General features: G+C 43.9%; 1 long non-coding RNA gene across 1 annotated transcript in view; it reads right to left on the bottom strand.

Annotated features, from left to right (window-relative positions):
• Nucleotides 1-538: 538 nt before the first annotated feature.
• Nucleotides 539-18,756, bottom strand: part of LOC132531430 (uncharacterized) — a 49,143-nt gene continuing 30,925 nt past the window's right edge. Inside the window, exons 2-3 of the long non-coding RNA XR_009544102.1 lie at nucleotides 10,777-10,944; nucleotides 539-745 (exon numbers count right to left, since the gene is read on the bottom strand). This is a non-coding gene — a long non-coding RNA (uncharacterized LOC132531430). The remainder of the gene's footprint in view (nucleotides 746-10,776; nucleotides 10,945-18,756) is intronic.

The raw sequence follows: 18,756 nt of genomic DNA, 5'->3' as shown, positions 1-18,756 counted from the left end.
TCCGGGGCAGGGAGGTATGGGGCTAGAATGTCTCAGAACTGCTCAATGGTTGCTTCTCAAGGACTGCTTGAGTTTTAAATATTGCCATTGCCTCTACTGTAGTGTGTGCTCCAGAAAGGCAGTCTTGCCCTTTTCCCAACTCCCAAGTGAAATAATCCCGGACGCACTTTTGAAAGTAAGCCTGATCTTCAGGCGACAAGACATTTCACAGAGCCACGGCTGAAGACTGCAACCTCATCGTATATCTTCTTTAAACAATCGCAGCCTGCAATGCCTAATTATCTGCTTCCAAAAGCATTTGGTTAGGCGCACGACACATCTCAGTAATGGAAATGGACTTGAGTCTCCTAGAGCCAGTTCATAAAAGCAATGGAGTCGTTTTAATACTGTCGATTCCCTCTCGGCAGTGCAGTCGAGTAATGTAGCAGAACTGTCTGATGGCCAAGGTAATAATCAGAAGAGATATAACAGACAGACCCATCTACTGGTTGATAGCATAGAATTAGCCCATTTATTCAGCTGGAAGAGTTTGGCTTGAGGGGCCCCTGGTACTGGTTTCGCGTGCCGCTCTCCCCTCCACAGCAACGGTTGGGCTATGCAGGATCAACGTCCAAATCCTTACCTGCTTCCTGGGACCATGACTCCATCTGTCATTCCAGCGAAATCTCGTTCTCTTGCCCACATGTACTCACAGCCTTTATTACTGAGCACCAATTATTTTCATATTTGAGGATGCTAACTCTAGCTAAAAAAGAAAAAAAAGAAGCTGTTAGAATTTCCTTCCTTAGAGATGCTTCAGAACTGACAACCAAGAGTCCAGCTCAGCTAAGCAAGATAATGAGTTTTCCATTGTCAAGTCCTAAAGTCCTATCATGCCACCCTGCACTTTTGGAAGTTAGAAAACTCTGACGTACTGAAGCATCTCTCACTCACTGACCTCTCACGGTCCTTGTTTTATCCCAAACAAACTTCCCTCCGAAACACGATGATTCATCATTGTTCTTACGGCTACTGGTTAATATCCATGTTAATTATTCATAATTCCCTGTCAATAATCATGCCCCCAGGGAACCCACTTCTCCTTGCTTCTATTCCTCTCCCTTAATCTAGAATTGGAAGAGATCAGCTACAACAGGAGGACTATACTGAAGTTTAATGTTTGTCCTGCCCCAGACTGTTAGGCATTAAAGGATAAATAGTGGTACCCTCCCCCTGTGCTCCTGAGTCTCGGGCAGGCTTTAACAACTACACAGGAAGAATCACGATGTCCATACTTCTCTAAAGCAAGCCATCAGATCACCCCCCATGAGGGGAGTTTTAGGTGATTTTTTTCCTCAACAAACATATTTTAAAATGGAGGTCACTGATTTTACAAGGAGAATGAGGACATAGCACACTCATCAGAGAGCCCCAGTTACAGCCCCAGCTCAGCATTTGCAAAGTATATTAGATATTGGTTGACAAAGATCCAAGCTTAAAGCCTGTGCTTTTTGCAAAAGAATGAGCAAATATTCAGACTCAGTATTTGCTATCAATATTGCTTGGAAGTAAGAGGGAGACATCCTTGTTCAGAAGGTACTGGGCTCAGAGAAGGTTCTAGACAAGGTGTCAGGTCATTAATGCTCAACTTCTTATAGCATCACTAGATAGCAGTGCATGGGACAGTCCCTAAAATAAAGAATTACCCTACCCAAAATGTCAGTAGGTTGAGGAATCCTATCCTCTGGGATTATGGGAAGGAAAGAAAAGGATATTCTCACCCCATTCTCCACCTGGGACCGCATTATCAGCTGTTTTACTGGGACCTGGGTCCAAGTGGGACTGGGTGTAGCAACAAAGCCCCGCCTTGGGATTAGAAGATGGGCACTCACCCTGGCCTCTTTGCAATGGTGTGACTTCTGAAAAATCAAAATTCCCAAGTCCTAATATCAAGTATTCTGTCTCTGTTGTCAAATATATCCTAGGCTGGGACTCACAGACACGTTTACCATAACTCAAGCAATACCATAATGCATCTTCCATGTTTGTGAGTGAAAGAGGTGCTATTAATAACTATACTGGGTCAATAGGCATAAATCTGGATTGTCCTGGGCAAACTAGGACATCTGGCCATCCCACCAATAAGAAGAGAGCAGCAGAAACTAGCAAAGGGAAACAACTTTCTCTTGTGTTTATCTGGTATTCTGTCCATTTCAGGAGACTTGCACGGTTCACTAGCTTGTCTGATTATTACATCCACTCCTTTATACAGAAAGTACGAGGATTATTTTTACTCTAATTGAAGGGCAAACAAACTGAAAAACAGACTGGGAAGCTGGGTGCCCACGTGTCCCTGGTCTCCGGATTTCTAGCCCAGTGTCCTACCTTCCGCAGAAGGGTCTGCCCTCCCCCAGCAGCGTGGCGATCTAAAGCAAGGAGTCAGGACGCCATGGTGGCAGATTTGTGGTCCATGCCTATTTCCTTAACGGCTTAACAAGCCTGTTATATGCAACAAGTATTGGCCGCATAAGAGAGCCTGTGACACCATCTTAATACTAACCAGGAGAGAAGCTGGTTAGCATTAAGCACCAAGAGAGCCCTGAGCCAGGACAGACAGCCATATTTTCTTCATTAATGCTCAACTTCCTATAGCATCACTAGATAGCAAACCACATCCATCTTTACGAGCAGTTTAGGGAGAATAAAGGAAGAAAGACACGCATGGGTAATACAGAACATCCTCACGCAGAAAACTGACAAATCGGGTCACCTGATTTAGATCTGCTTTTCTTTCTTTTTTTCTCTGTATTTCATTTTATTTGATTTCATTTTTCCCATGTGGACAATACATTTTTATTTTATTTATTTTTTTAATGTGACTGTTCTTTTCTTTTTTTTCCCCTGGTCTCACTTTATACTTGTTGCAAAGCCTGATCTCTTTGACTCTGATCTAGAGCCATAGATGAGATTTTCCCCCTGCAGTTCAAAGGAACCTAAACCGATTATTCTCTTGATACACCCTCCTGGTACAGAAGTCTCAGTGCTGGACCATATTCTCACTACAGTGGCCACATAAAATGGTCTCACTCCTTTGTTTTAATATAGGGTTACCAGATAAAATACAGGATGGTCAGTTACATTTGAATTTCAGATACATAACAAATAATATTTTAGTATAAGTATGTCCCAAATATTGCAGGGGACAATGTTTTGAAGTATGGTAATTTTCTCCCAATGTAAAGGTGCACTGACTTCCTCCACAAAACTACTGTCCTCTGGCCTGGCATCATTTGAAATATACTATAGTGCAGATGACCACAGACCCACTTAAAATTAGAGACCCTGAATTATGCAGGGCCATTAAAAAGAGGTTTTTCGAAAATATGGAGACCAAAGCTGGTGGTCTTTGGTGTGAAATGGGGAATTTCTACTTTCCACTTGAAGTTGTTAACCAAGTAATCATTAGCACTCTCAGGCTGACCTGAGGCTCAGGATTTCACCTAAGAGAAAAAAATGAGCTGAATGAAGAGACACCATTTGCTGATTTGTGGTTAATGACCAAAGGCACCTCCCAGGGCTGGCCAGAGAGTTTGAAAAAAAATCTAGAAATAAAAAGAGAACAGTCCTGGTTCTGGCTTGGGTGGAAAAAAAAAGAAAAATATCTATCAACAGAGAAATCGTTGGTGATGTATTTGGGTGGGGAGTTAATGTCTGTGGCAAAGGGCAAGCTTCAGGGGAGAGCCCCGTCTCCGCTTGTAGGTGAAGGATGCAGTGAAATAGAGCGGTGGGAGAGGTACCCGGGATGCTTTTTAAATTCTGGGTTACAGGGTTTGCAGGCAAACTGAAGTCTTTTGAAGTTTCCCCTCCTATACCTTGAGCAAATAACTATCTCTCATGTCTAAGGAGAAATATGTATTTGTAAAAGCCTGTAAATGGCTCATCTGGCTTTTCATACTTTTAAGAACACAAACAATATTTTAAATGTTTTAGTAGAATTGAATAAAAACCAGATGGGGCCTTTTTTTTTTTTTTTAAAAAGGTCTGAGCTTTTTACATAGATAACATGTAGCAGTCACCACACCCCTGCAGTGGAGGAGTAGCATGATTTCCAAACAGGGAAAGGGGAGGGCTGACAAATGAGACAAAATTCCATCCTCCTTGTAATTAAATCACCCACAACTCTAACAACGGACTCTTGATCCAGCTCCGTTGTAGAACAACACGGGACCCGTGCTTCACTGATTTTCAAGGAAGTCCCTCCCCTGGCGGCCCCGGCCTCTCCAGGGTGGAGGGGCAGCCGATGGCCAGCCCTGGTCCCACACCACACTGCGCTCCTAGAGGTCTCCCATCTGCCACCACCAGGCCCAGGCCAGCTGAGGCAGTAGGACAGCCTGCTGCGGGTCCAGGGATGTGCTCCTTGCTCACCTGTGTACGTTGGAAACCATCTCTGGCCACAGTCTTTGCTAACTGAAATCAACTCGGAATTGATCAGCCACTTACCTGATCCTGTTTGGAATCAAACTAGCTCCTCTTCTGTCAAATACAACCTGAATTAAAATCAACCCTACCACATGAAACATGACATTTAAACAGAAACGAATCACCGCCCACTCTCTCTCTCCTGCCTGGTTGAAGAACCCAGCTTCTTCAACACCGGTGGACAGCTGTCCCAAAGCAGCACTTCACTACCATTATTTTATGATTCAGCCCCTTCTCTCATTCTGCCAGGGAAGGTTTACCAGCCTGTATGTATGACGGACACTCACATCATGGCAAGGCCCTCATCACCACCTGTGATTAAAGCTGAGAAGCCCCAACGGTACGTCTTTTAACGATGCTCTCCGAATTGTGATATCTGATCTTGGTTGTATGACATGTCAAAGGCGCTTTAATCTGCCCTGGGTTAAGGGCTCACACATCTATGCTGGTGTCTTTCCAGACAAACAGTTGGTGATTTTTCACTCCCTGCTCCAAATATTCATTCTTCTTTCTATTTGCCTCATAACACAGAAATGAAAGAAGCAAAGAGAGTGTGTCCTCTGGAATCAGTTGTAACTATTGCTATTACACAGGTCATTTGGCCCAAATTGAGGCATCCTGCCTAGTTTCTCTATGGCTTGACTTTAAGGCAACAGAAAATGGAAAGAGGAGCTCACAAGAAAACAAAGTGCTCTAGAGACACTTCCCCGGAGAGGTCACCAGTACACCCTCACTACGTCAGGGCCAATTTTTAGCCTATTGTTAACAGGACCAGAGACAGAAACCTCCAATGCCACTTGCTTATTCAAAATGTCCTCCTGTTTTTAGTGTGGGGATGCTTCTCACAGCAGGAGTTGGGGACCAGAAGGTTAAGTGGCAGTTCTCGGCTGCATACCTGCTTGTGTTTTTTAAATAAAATGCATTCAATTGCAGGACTGGCGGTCAGCACACATCCCAATGTTCTATTTAGCAAAGGGAGACGCTATCACCAAGTTCTCCTCTCATCTGATTCCCACAAGCCATGTCACCCCGGGCAGAACAATGAAATCTTCTGACCCTCAATTTCCCCATCTGTCCAATGAGGAGGTTAAACTCCCATGATCTGATTGTTAAAACGTCAAGTTCTGATTTGCGGGGACTCCTGACCCACAATATTGCCTGAAGAACACAGAGTATGCCTCAAGAGTATGTCTCAAGCATGTCCTTTTTTTTCTCAAAGACAGATATTTTTTAAACTATTAACCCCAGTCTATTTGCACTTCAGTTAGGTCCTATGGACATATCATAGTACAGGAATTACTCCAACAAGGAAGAGTGAAATCACCAAGCTAACGATAGTGACTCAACTAATCAGACTGGACACCTGAGCTCCACAGAGAGAAACGTTCGTTGGTATCGTGTGTGTATTGCCCAAGTTCATCTAATAATTCAGACAGAAGGGGGAAAGTGTGAATAATCTGAAATGATATCACTAAGAGTCTGCACTCTCGAGTTGGACTCATGAGAAGCGGTGATAGCAGAAATGGGGGTAACACAAGTGAGAGAATTTGGATGTAAGTACTGCAGGAATTTAGTTTGGGGGAACAGACATAGAAATGTAGGATGACATTAATTCACTTAAAGCCCTCTACTTTCTCTAGATATACAATGTCCAGTAGGGACCTACGTATTCTGAGAAAAAAGAGCAAGGATAATTAAAATCCAAAGCACTATTTTTGCTTTTGCTCTGTTTGAAGTTCTTTTCCACAAGTTGCCCCTGAATCTTAAATTGCATAGACTCATTTTCTGATACTGTGATTTCAAAAGGTGACTTACACAGTCTGAAAATTAGCAGATCTTTTAGAATAAACTGGCTTTCCAGATAAAATGCAAAATAACTATTGTAGTCAAATTATTTGTACGGACTAGAGTTTAGTCTCTGAAATTACAATAGGGTAATTGTACTAAAAGTTGGGGAAGAATAAATTATTTAAATGAGTGAATACCTTAAGCTAATGTTATCAAATTTTACAGTATGCAGTGGACTGAATGTTGGTGTCCCCAAGAATTCATATGCTGGAATTGTGAGGGTATTTGGAGATGGGGCCTTTAAGAGGTATTTAGGTCATGAGAGTGGAGCCTTCATGAATGGGATTAGCGCCCTTATAAGAAGAGGCCAGGCAGCTTGCTAGCTCTCTTTCCACCACGTGAGGATACAACAGATACAATGAGAAGTGGGCAGTCGGTAACCTGGAAGAGACCCTCACCAGAACCCAACCACACTGGCACCCCGATCTCAGATTCCCAGCCTCCAAATCTGAGAAATAAACCTCTGTTGTTTATAAGCCACCCAATCTATGGTATTCTGTGATAGCAGCCTGCACTAAGATAGGGTGTATTTGAGTCTCTTGGCGATCTTTTCAAAATGCAGCTTCTGATTCAGCAGGTCAGGGATAGGCCAGAGGAGGCTGATGTCACTGCTTGTACCCAGAGGAGGCTCATTTCTAGTGAGCTCCCAGAGGAGGCTGATGTCACTGTTTGTACCCAGACCACACTTTAAGTGACCCTAAGTGACCAATTTTCGAAGAATTTCACTGCAGCCATCTACACTCAGATTATTCTAAGGACAATTTGATATTTGAGGATTGGGAAGGGACTCAACTGAATGCTGGGCTTCAGTTTCATCAATAATTATTACAAGAAAACACTGCTATTCTTTCAGCTTTCTTGTTTGGAATCAGGTCCTTAAAGTCTATGGTTGATGGAGATGAGTAAAAGGCAAGGCACATACGTGAAGAAGAGTTTTTATTTCCCTTACCCTTCTTCTTTCCCTCTAGCTTAACTGCACACATAAATTATGACTTGAGGAATCTGCCAGCATTGGACTGGGGACAGCAATGAAACATCAGGCTGCTCTCCTGAGAAATGTGTCTTAGGACCCCTCCCATCAGCCCCTGTGAGAAAAGAACTGAGACAGTCCTATTGGTGAGGACCACAGCCAAATCCCACCTGTGTACTCAGCTTTTTTTTTTTTAATGTTGAGCCTTCTTTTAATTTATTTATTTTTATTTTTGGCTGTGTTGCATCTTCGTTTCTGTACGAGGGCTTTCTCTAGTTGTGGTAAGCGGGGGGCCACTCTTCTCTCGTTGCGGAGCACAGGCTCCAGAGGTGCAGGCTCAGTAGTTGTGGCTCACGGGCCTAGTTGCTCCGTGGCATGTGGGATTCTCCCAGACCAGGGCTCAAACCTGTGTTCCCTGCATTAGCAGGCAGATTCTCAACCACTGTGCCACCAGGGAAGCCCTGTGCACTCAGTTTTTAAAGTCATTGTCTGATTGAAGAAAGGGACCTTGGTTCGTAGGTGACCTGAAGATAAGTGAGATAATATAACTCTTATATTTAAAGACCATTTAATACCACCTTGGTTAATTTCAGGTGTACAGCAAAGCAATTCATTTATATATATATATATTTATATATGTTCTTTTTCAGAGTCTTTTCCATTATATGTTATTATAAGATATTGAATATAGTTCCCTGTGCTATACAGTAGGTTTTTGTTGGTTATCTGTTTTATATATAGTAGTGTGTATCTATTAATCCCAAACTCTTAATTTATCCCTCCCCCACCCCTTTCCCCGTTGGTAACCATAAATTTGTTTTCTTTGTCTGTGAGTCTGTTTCTGTTTTGTAAATAAGTTCATTTGTATCATTTTTAAAGATTCCACATATAGGTGATGTCATATGATATTTGTCATCCTCTGTCTGACTTACTTCACTTAGTATGATAATCTTTTAGGTCCATCCATGTTTCAGCAAAAAGTTTTGAGTACCTACTATGTTCCAGGTGCTTTTCTAGGAGCTGGGAACATAGCAGGAATCAAAAAAGACAGAAATTTTTGACCTGATATTCTAATGAGAGATACGAACCAAAAAACGAGTAAGTACTTAATTTAGAATAAAAGTGAAAAATACTATGGAGACAAATTATTAACAATAGCCAAAGGATAGAAGCAACCTAAGTATCCACTGATGGATGAATGGATGAACAAAATGTGGTATATACGTGAAGTGGAATATTATTCAGCCTCACAAAGGAAGGAAATCCTGGCACATGGTACAACATGGATGAACCTTGAGGCCATTACATTAAGTGAAATAAACCAGTCACAAAAAGACAAATACTGTATGATTCCACACATATGAGGTACCTAGAGTAATCAAATTCATAGAGACAGAAAATAGAAGGGTAGCTGCCAGGGGCTGCTGGGAAGGGGAGAGGGGAGTTATTGTTAAATGGGTATAGAGTTTCAGTTTTGCAAGACAAAGAAGTTGTGGATATTGGCTGCACAACGATATGAATATACTTAACACTACTGAACGGTACACTTAGAAGTTCAGTTAAGTGGCTAAGTGATAAATTCTTTGTTACATGTGTTTTATGTTATGTCTATTTTTTTAATGCTATGGAGAACAATTAAACAGAGAGGTGGGTTAGTTAGGCCCAGGGTGGTTTTAAATAGGGTGGTTAAGAAAGGTCTCATTTAAGGCGATCTTGGTGCAAAGACCTGAAGGAGGTAAGAGATTCGATTCCGTGAGAGAAGAGCCTTCTGGCAGAGAGATGGCAGGAATGACAAGGAGCCCAGGGCTCCCACCCTTTTGTCCCATCACCTTCACCAACTAGATGACTGACTTAGAGCCGCAATCTGCTCCCATCTAGATTGCAGGGCCACTCACTGGTCCTGCTGGGAGACCTGCCAGCGAAGACCTCTCAGGAGCAAGCAAGGATGCCATGAGGAACACCTACACTTTTCTGTTGCTCAGGTAACTCATCATTCCTCTTCAAGCTGTTTAATATTTAAGAGCTGAAGAGGGAGGGCCAGCAGAGTGCTATGCACTCTGTGTACCTAAGTCAGACTTTGATTAACTGGTGGACCAGAGACAAGGAGAGGACAACGGAAGAGACTGAGATCTGCACACAGCTTGGGCCCTGGGCAGAGAGAAGGTTCTAAGAAAAATCTGTTAGTCTAAGACTTAGGGAGTACCTGGGAGACAGGAGGGTCTCGGGGAGAAGGACTGTCCCATTCTGGATGGATCACAGCCCTGCTCCAGCACAGTACAGCCAACAGGGTACAGGGTGACAGGCCTGGCACTGGAGCTTCTAGACGTTCTCAGCAAGGAAAGGTACTCATACATAAGGCAAGGGTGAGGCGCATGGCTTCAGACATCTAAAGGGAAGCGGAGAATCAGAAAGCCATTTGTGACTATACCTGATACATGCCTAGGGACTATTAGAAAGACTACAAGGAGGGCTAAAATCCCATAAAAGGTGGGAGCTACTTATGCTGGGACCTCTTTTATTGGTAAAGGCTGGGAAATTCGGTTTCTTGAAGGAATTCATTTCAGGGTGTTTTGTGTGTGTGCTCAAAGACTAAGATTCCATGATCTGTCTTCAAGTTCTTATCTTCACATACGGCTCAGCCTTATTTTCAGTCCATTTCCTTATCTTGTGTGTGCTTCAATTTCTTCATAAGTAAAATGGGGGCAATGATACCTGTTCTCTTGGCATAGCTACAAGTGTCAAATAAAATAACAGAGAGGGGGACTTCCCTGGTGGCACAGTGGTTAAGAATCTGCCTGCCAATGCAGGGGACACGGGTTCAAGCCCTGGTCCGGGAAGATCTCACATGCCGCGGAGCAACTAAGCCCATGCGCCACAACTACTGAGCCTGCTCTCTAGAGCCTGTGAGCCACAGCTACTGAAGCCCAGGTGCCTAGAGTCCGTGCTCTGCAACAAGAGAAGCCACTGCAATGCAAAGCCCACACACTGCAACAAAGACGTTCGCGGCAACTAGGGAAAGCTCGCGCACAGCAATGAAGACCCAACGCAGCCCAAAATAAGTAAATTTATTTTAAAAAACTAATAATAACAGAGGGAAAACTACTTGGGGTAACTAAACGTCCTAGCTCGATAAACAGTCATGATTATTATTATATTCTTTTCATTGTCATTTTGTTACAGAATTCTTCTTCCCCCTCTCCACCCTGGTGGGGGGGAAAATCTGCCAAGAGTCTGAGCAAAGGAAGGCTGTAAAGTTATGTGTGCAGTTTACTTGTCAGGGACCCGCATGAGGAATTTAAAGCCTTTTGAAACATCTGTTGCATTTCAACACAGTAAGTGCAAATAACAGAGAAATAGTAGCATCTGGGTTAGAAATGAAAGATATCTGCTCCTATTTTAGAAGAGAGAGAGGGAGAAGAGAGAGAGAGGAGAGAAGAAGTAAGATTGTTCTATTTCTTAAGCTACAGACTGAGCACGGGATCCCTAGGAATCTCGCTCACCTGCCGCTCAGGAAGCTGCATGATGAATGGGCCCTGCACATCGCCAGCTGCTCCGGAGTCAGCTCTGGTCCCAGTGCCCCTCGCTGGCTGGGTCAGCACTTTGCTCTGTGGGTGCTGAGAAGTTGACTTTCTCCGTTTTCCGCTCCCTCCCTTGTGCCAGCCTTTGCTCTGGGAAAGAAGGAAGAAATGCTCCATGAAGTTTCATTTGCCTTGAAACAAACAGAAACATCTTGGGAGATACTACAGGCCGTGGTGCCCGCAGAGGGTAAGGGCCTGTGGCCCGCAGAGGGAAAGGGCCTGTGGCCAGGCCAACCCACTGCCTTGAAGAAGCAGAGAAGGCTGATGGGCACACAGAGGAACTGGACCATTCGTGGGGAAGCAAATGCCTTAAAGAAAGAGGATATCTCCTAAGTTTCATAGGTTTTGTGTTCTTCCCCGCTTGAGAATGAGTTTCCTGGAGTTGTTTGGGGCCTGGCCTACAGGAGGTGGGCCCACAAGCAGAGGGCAGGTGGCCAACTCCCCACTTCTGTCCCTAGCCAGCCGTCAGCCCCAAGAACAAGACGTCAGGACAGGCAGCCGTCGTCGCAGGCAGAACTGAGCCTACGGCAGCGAGGCCAGAGACAGATGCTGGTGTTGGTCTGGGAGCTCAACAGCAGGCACTGAGGTCTATCCTGGCCAGTCACAAACTCAGCTCACCCCAGAGTCCTTTTATCAGGCCCCTGTGAGACCTGACGCATCCCTTCCCAACAGGCACAAGGACACCTTAATCATGGTTTTTGCTTCACAAGTTCTGCTTTGAAGCCATGCACTGTGCTGAACTTTTATGGTGGCTCTGGGAGTGGTTTCTGGTTATACTGGGGATGGTTTCTTTATTTTCTAAAGTTATCACTGAATTTCCTTTCGTTTCCTCAAAATAATTATTGACAAATGTGTATAAATGTAAAACTGGGCAAGTGACGGCACTGCCCCTTGAGTCTTCTCTCTCAAATGAAGTCCTCTGCTTTCCTATTCTCTTATTTATGAAATAAGAGAGAAAGAAAGAAAGAGGAAGGAATGAAGGAAGGGAGGAAGGAAGGGAGGAAGGGAAGAAAGGAAGAGAGAAAGAAGGGAGGGAGGGAGGAAAGAAGGAAGGAAGGCAGAGGGAGAGAAAGAGAGAGGAAAAGTGAAGGGGCAGTGAGAATACCTTTTTAAAAAGTCAGTCAACTAAATTCTTCCAATATTTAATGATGCTTTTTCTTCTGTGTAGGGATTGAAGGCTGAATTATGCCAAGGTGTGACAATTAGAAAAATTCTGAGTCAGGGAAAGTTTACCTTAGCCTGATTTTATGCCTCTAATACATGCTTATTCTAAGATCTAAATTTAGAAAGGGGTTGTGAGATATTAGAGAAGAAGTTAGGGAAGCCACAAGACACATTTTTCTTTAAATCATATAAATGGCACTTTTTTTTTTTTTTTTTTTTTGCGGTACGTGGGCCTCTCACTGTTGTGGCCTCTCCCGTTGCAGAGCACAGGCTCCGGACGCGCAGGCTCAGCGGCCATGGCTCACGGGCCCAGCTGCTCCGCGGCATGTGGGATCTTCCCAGACCGGGGCACGAACCCGTGTCCCCTGCATCGGCAGGTGGACTCTCAACCACTGTGCCACCAGGGAAGCCCAACGGCACTTCTTTAACTCACGAAGATGTCCATGTGAAATTCATGGAGGACTTACTAAGTACTACAGCATGGCAGCCACAGGGGTAGGTTTCATGGACTAGAAGAGAGAAGGGTCCACCTGAAAGACTTTGCAGGCCCCCAATCCACCTTCACCATCTTCCTCCTCACCTTCATCCCTCCCCTGGACAAAGGGCAGGAGCCTCCCCCAACCACCCATGTCTCTGTTTCCTCACTTGCTTCCCTACAATCCACTCCCCCTCAAAAGTCAGTGATCTTTGAAACTACGCATCAGAGGACATAACTCTCTTGCTCAAAACCCTCTGATACTGCTGCTGCTCAAGCTAGAAATAAAACCTGCACTCCTGGCCCAGGACCTGGCCAGCTCCCACCTGAGTTCCCACCTCAGCTGCTCCCAGGCTCTCTCCCCTCTCCCCAGGAAGAAAGGTGACCATGGTGCTTTTGGTTTCCTGTTCCCTCAGCAAACCTACCTTCTTCTGTCTTAGAGCAGTACCCTTCAAATGCCTTGGAGATTCTTCTTGTAACTAAAAGTGGGAAAATGATGCTGCTAGCTCCAGGTTTTGTCCACAGGATGAGGATGAATAGTGCAAGAGTCAGTTTCCAAGGAACAATGGTAAGAAAAACTACGAAGTCATATTCTGTTTGCCACCTTCTGAGTTCAGCTCATTGAAAGCACTAAGCATGCACTTGCTGCTTGTGTCTCCCCTTTGCCAGAAAGAAAGCCCCAGGGAGCAGCAAGCTCACCTGTCTCGTATTCTCCCCACCTAGAACCATACCGGGGACATAGTGGATACACCATAAATAGTTGAGTGAGTAAGTGATAGAAAAAAGAAGGACACTCGCCCATTACAACTTTACATACTTATTCACAGCTATTCCACAATTAGGTACAAGAATGAAGGATATAAATTCTAAGTTGGAAACACATTTTCTCTCGCTTAAAAGATGCAGAAACAAAAATGGTGACCTTGTCAAGCCCTCATGAATCTACCAAGACAAGCCCAGCTTCTGGAACATCCTCTGGCTGAGGCATTTGGCGCACCCTAACTGACTACTCAAGGAAATCCTCACTTCAAAAGAAAATGCTTGGGCTTCCCTGGTGGCACAGTGGTTGAGAATCTGCCTGCTAATGCAGGGGACATGGGTTCGAGCCCTGGTCTGGAAGGATCCCACATGCTGTGGAGCAACTAGGCCGGTGAGCCACAACTACTGAGCCTGCGCATCTGGAGCCTGTGCTCCGCAACAAGAGAGGCCGCGATAGTAAGAGGCCGGCGCACCGCGATGAAGAGTGGCCTCCGCTTGCCACAACTAGAGAAAGCCCACGCACAGAAACGAAGACCCAACACAGCAAAAATAAATTAATTAATAAACTGCTGTTGTCATAAATACACAATCCGCCTATGTCATGAGACTCAAAATATTTAGAAAAAAAAAAAAAGAAAATGCTTGACCAATGGCCTTGTCCTCGTTCGAGGTAGTGATTTAGCTTTCTGAGAGGCATCCATTTGCAGGAAGGCCATGTGGCCGAGTGGAAAGAGTTTTTCAGCAGTATCTGCAGTGGTGACTGTTGCTTGGTGACTCAGGAAAAAGCCTTTGGGTCTCAGGATCCATATCTGTCAAACACAGTATGATCTGCCTCAACTTCCCTCTCTAGCATTTCTGGAGACGTTAGATGCCTATCAAACTCTGTGAGCTTGCCTGGGAGAAAAAGAAATGTAGCATAGGTACAAAATGTACATAGCTTTTTTCATGTTCTTATCTGTGTGATTCAGTGAATAGGTGATAGACTCTTATTGCAGCAAGATGTCATCTTCCTCTAGGAACATGATTTGATTATTATTCCCAGCCCACAGAAATCTGAGGTCTGAAAGTCAGTAAATCTGGGAGAGAGACAGAGAGGAGCTTAGTTGAGACTCTGGCCTTGTAGAAACCTAGGAGATAATTCTAGCCAAGAACCAGGTTGAAAATGTGGATTCAGTTTCCTGTCCTTGCTGAGTCAGCTCTCCCTGGTATAGCCTTGTGGTTTTGCTTGATTTGATACAAATTCCCGAAACATCTAATTCATTCCTATTAAAAAGACCATGTAAAGAGAGACTAGAGTGGTGTCCCCGTGGCCCCCACTGGTGACATCATTTGAACCACCTATTCCCTGTGATTATGTGAGATAGCACAGTTGTCTAACACTTAGTCTCCTTCCACAATAAATCTTAAGTAGATGGTTGTGGCATCCCCTGCTCATTGCCCAACTGATAAGTATTCTTTTTTCCTTCATTGTTCACAAAACTCTGATTGTTTTTGAGCAGCAATACGCCCAGCCGCTAGTGAGATGCTCACTTGTGCAGCTTCTTGGAAGTTCAAGATATTGATGCGACGCCGTTCTGGCTAATGGGATGAAAGTCAAAGTCTATTGGGAGCCTCTGGAGCAGGTTTGCTTCTCCTGATGCGAAGGGGCAAATGCTGATGACTCAGTCCTTTTCTTCCCGTCTTGCACAGGAGGATATAGATGTGGTGGCCACCTGGTGACCACCAGAAACAAGCATCAAGACAAGAACCCTGGTATGGAGGGCATAGCACAAAGGTAGAAAGAGTTTGAGTCCCTGATGACGTCCCCGGGCAGCCAGGTCCACACCAGAAAGTACCTGCATCTGATCTTCTTGATATGTGAGAACAAGGAACATCTATTTGTTTATCATTAAAATTAATTCACTCAACAATCATCATCAAAATCACTACTAAGTGATACTATGACCATATTATTTGAGAGTAGAGAAATTGTTCTGTAAATAGAAATAGCATCTTGGATCAGTACAAAGGAAGAGCCCTGAAACATCCCCTGCTTCCAGGGAAAAACATCCCTAAATCATCTCCACCATTTAGTCTCTAGTCTTCTTGGTCTAAATACAGAGATCAGAATTATTCCTTAGAGCCTGAATCCTTGACCCCTACGGCCTCACTTTTTCCCACCAGCCAATTCCCTCAGCTGTCCCACATCCACCCTTTATTATCTTTCCAACCATAAATCACTTTCCAACCATAAATCACAGGTTTACAATTTTCCAAACTCTGCCCATTTCAATTAGTTGCCAGGGTCGCAGACATAACCCGGCAGCCGCGCCCTGTGGGCCGCTAACATCAGAGGCAGCTGGATTCCTGCAGGCTCTATTCCCATGTATGCCATCTTGAGTCCAGGACTAGATAATTTCACTCATCTAGAAAATTAAGGTGAATAAGAGAATAGAAAACTGGAATGGCATATGGTCTAGCTTCCTGAATTTGTGTGATTATCCATTATCAAATAGCAGGCACTGAGTTATTAAGTCTATTGACAGATGCAATGTAATTTTCTTCAAACAGATAACTGATCCTGGAGCTGATAAGGTCTGAATGTGCAGTGCACGCTCCCTCATATCTGGATCATTCCTCACTTTCTTCATTCAGTGCCCTATGTTATCAAATTACCAGTACCAATATATACACAGAAGTAAAGCAACATAGAATGCCTTAAATTTACACTCAGGGCTCTCATTTTCTTACTTAAAATTTTCTGACTCTGAACAGCATTGCTTTCTAGTCTTAGGAGCAACAAAGATAAAAATAAGTAGGAAAATACAACACGAAACATTCAAAATTCTGGGTCTGGGAAAGGTTTGAAATAAATTGCACAGAAATGGGAGAGAAAGGGCTCTGAGCTTAGACCATTTTGAAGATTTCAAAGTTTAGAGTCAACACTGTTGTGATACTGCTAAACGTGCGAAGGGTTTGCCTTTTCCTTTTATAACCACTGGCAAGGATTTTCATGTTCCAGTAATAAATCAGCACTGAAATGTAGCTCAAATTACAAGAGCAAAATAAAATCATTGGGACAATACCTGATACAAACCGACTGGAGAAGATATTTTGGAAACATCTGAAAAACACTGCTCTGCGTACACACAGTAGGCACTTGGAGGACCTGCCGTTTTCAGCATTTGGGAAAAACTTTCTAAGCTTGTGAAACAAATAAACAAAATCCTTCTTGTCTCACAATTTAGCCTCAGGCTGTAATTCAAAACTGTTCTATTTCTGGGCTTCTCTGGTGGCGCAGTGGTTGAGAGTCCGCCTGCCGATGCAGGGGACACAGGTTCGTGCCCTGGTCCGGAAAGATCCCACATGCCGCGGAGTGGCTGGGCCACTGAGCCATGGCCGCTGAGCCTGCACGTCCGGAGCCTGTGCTCCGCAACGGGAGAGGCCACAACAGGGAGAGGCCCGCGTACCGCAAAAAAAACCCCCAAAAAAACCCCCCAAAAAACTGTTCTATTCTTTTTCTGATAGTTCTTCCTGACTAACATGACTTTGTCAATGCTCTGGGTTCCAGAGAGTTAACAACAACAAAAAGAGAGTATCTAGGTGTTTGCTTAACAGATACACACTACTGTGTATAAAATAGATAAACAAGGATGTACTGTATAGCACAGGGAACTATGTTCAATATCTTGTAATAACCTATAATGTAAAAGAATATGAAAAATAATATATATATATATAACTGAATCACTTTGCTGTACACCTGAAACTAATACAACACTGTAAATTAACTGTACTTCAATTTTTAAAAAATGGGTGTATATAGTATACACATTATGATTAAGAACAAATACCGGAGATTACGTGACCCCTTTGTGAGGAAATACGTGTTTTGGGGAGAGGGGGAGTCTAGTTCTTCTTCGTTTGTGAAGATGTAGGTGAGACCCCATGCCTTCACTGTAGACACTGTAGATTGGGGTTCAGTTCTTACTGGAAACCAAAATATTTTAGCAATTCAAACATGTTCCCATTTGTTTGACAATAATTCACTGTGTTCTGAACTCCAAAATAAATCATCAGTTATATCTGACTGTAAGAATATACTCAGATATAAGATCAGATTAGAACCTTATTTAATAAACATAGTGATCGTGATCTTGGGATTTCAGATGTTCAGATTTCATTGCACCTTCAGAAGACACTCCCCAGGTATCCTCTTTGTTTTCCTAGCTACAAGCCTTTGATATTTGTTTGAGGATTTAGTTGAGTTAAGATTTCCCCTTTTCTAAACCTACTAGGGAAACATTCTATTTCTTCCTGGCTGGTCATTTTCAAAGATGAAAGCAGTTAGGCTATTCGTTTTCCCCAATGAGTTGAGTCTTTATTCTGTAGGAGTGGCGTTCCAGAGCACACTTCAGTTCTCAGACTTCTTCGTGAAGTGTTGTTAGTGTAAAATAGCTTTTGAAATGACTTTGCTTGTTTCAGAATTCCTCTTCCCTCTTGAAGGGCCACATTCAGATGTGAGTTCAATGGAAGGAGAAAATAAAAATATTAATTACCCCGAGCTGCCTGAATCCTAACAGCCATGCTGAATGTGTGGGACACTGGTGGAGGCTTCCAAGGAACATCAATATTTATTATGAAGATGTGTGTATTGATTGAGCTGTAAAATGATTCAAAGTAATATATGCCATCCCAATAATTGAACTCCATTCAAAAGAACACCAATGTAGCCACTATGAAAATTGAAAGAGATGATTTTGATTTATTAAATTACTCTATGCAGCCAGAAGATATTGAACAAAGAGGGGAAAAGTTAATATAAAACTATGGTCCTGCTGCCTTGCTGTTAGAAAGAAGGACCAGAGGCATATTGGGCATCATGAGTAAGAGGACTGAAACTGAACAGGGGGACTTCCCTGGTGGCGCAGTGGATAAGAATCTGCCTGCCAATGCAGAGGACATGGGTTCCAGCCCTGGTCCCAGAAGATCCCACATGCAGTGGAGCAACTAAGCCCACGCGCCACAACTACTGAGCCTGCACTCTAGAGCCCGTGAGCCACAACTACTGAGCCCATGTGCTGCAACTACTGAAGCCTGCGCACCTAGAGCCCGTGCTCCGCAACAAGATAAGCCACCGCAATGAGAAGCCCCCCGCTCGCTGCAAGTAGAGAAAGCCCACGTGCAGCCATGAAGACCCAATGCAGCCAAAAATAAAAATTAAATTGAAAGAAAGAAACTGAGCAAGACCCTGTGGGGGTCCAGGGCATGGAAGCCCTTCTGTCCCCCTCCAGCCTCCAGGACCTTCCCTGAGCTCCAAAGGGCAGATTTGAACAGCTGCTAAACAGGGAAGGGAGGGGATACAGAGACAAGAGAGGAGCAGTCAAGAAACAATAGTGCAGCCTTGGGGCAGGTTGTATATGTATCCAGCTCAAGGGATACACATAACAATGCCTTGAAGCCCTTTATAGAATTAAAGCCCAACAAATGGAGGATGCCACCATTCTTCACACCAGGGAAGACCA

This window comes from Lagenorhynchus albirostris, chromosome 13, assembly GCF_949774975.1.
Source record: "Lagenorhynchus albirostris chromosome 13, mLagAlb1.1, whole genome shotgun sequence".
Lineage (NCBI taxonomy): Eukaryota > Metazoa > Chordata > Mammalia > Artiodactyla > Delphinidae > Lagenorhynchus > Lagenorhynchus albirostris.
This window is presented reverse-complemented; position numbering and strand designations above follow the sequence as displayed.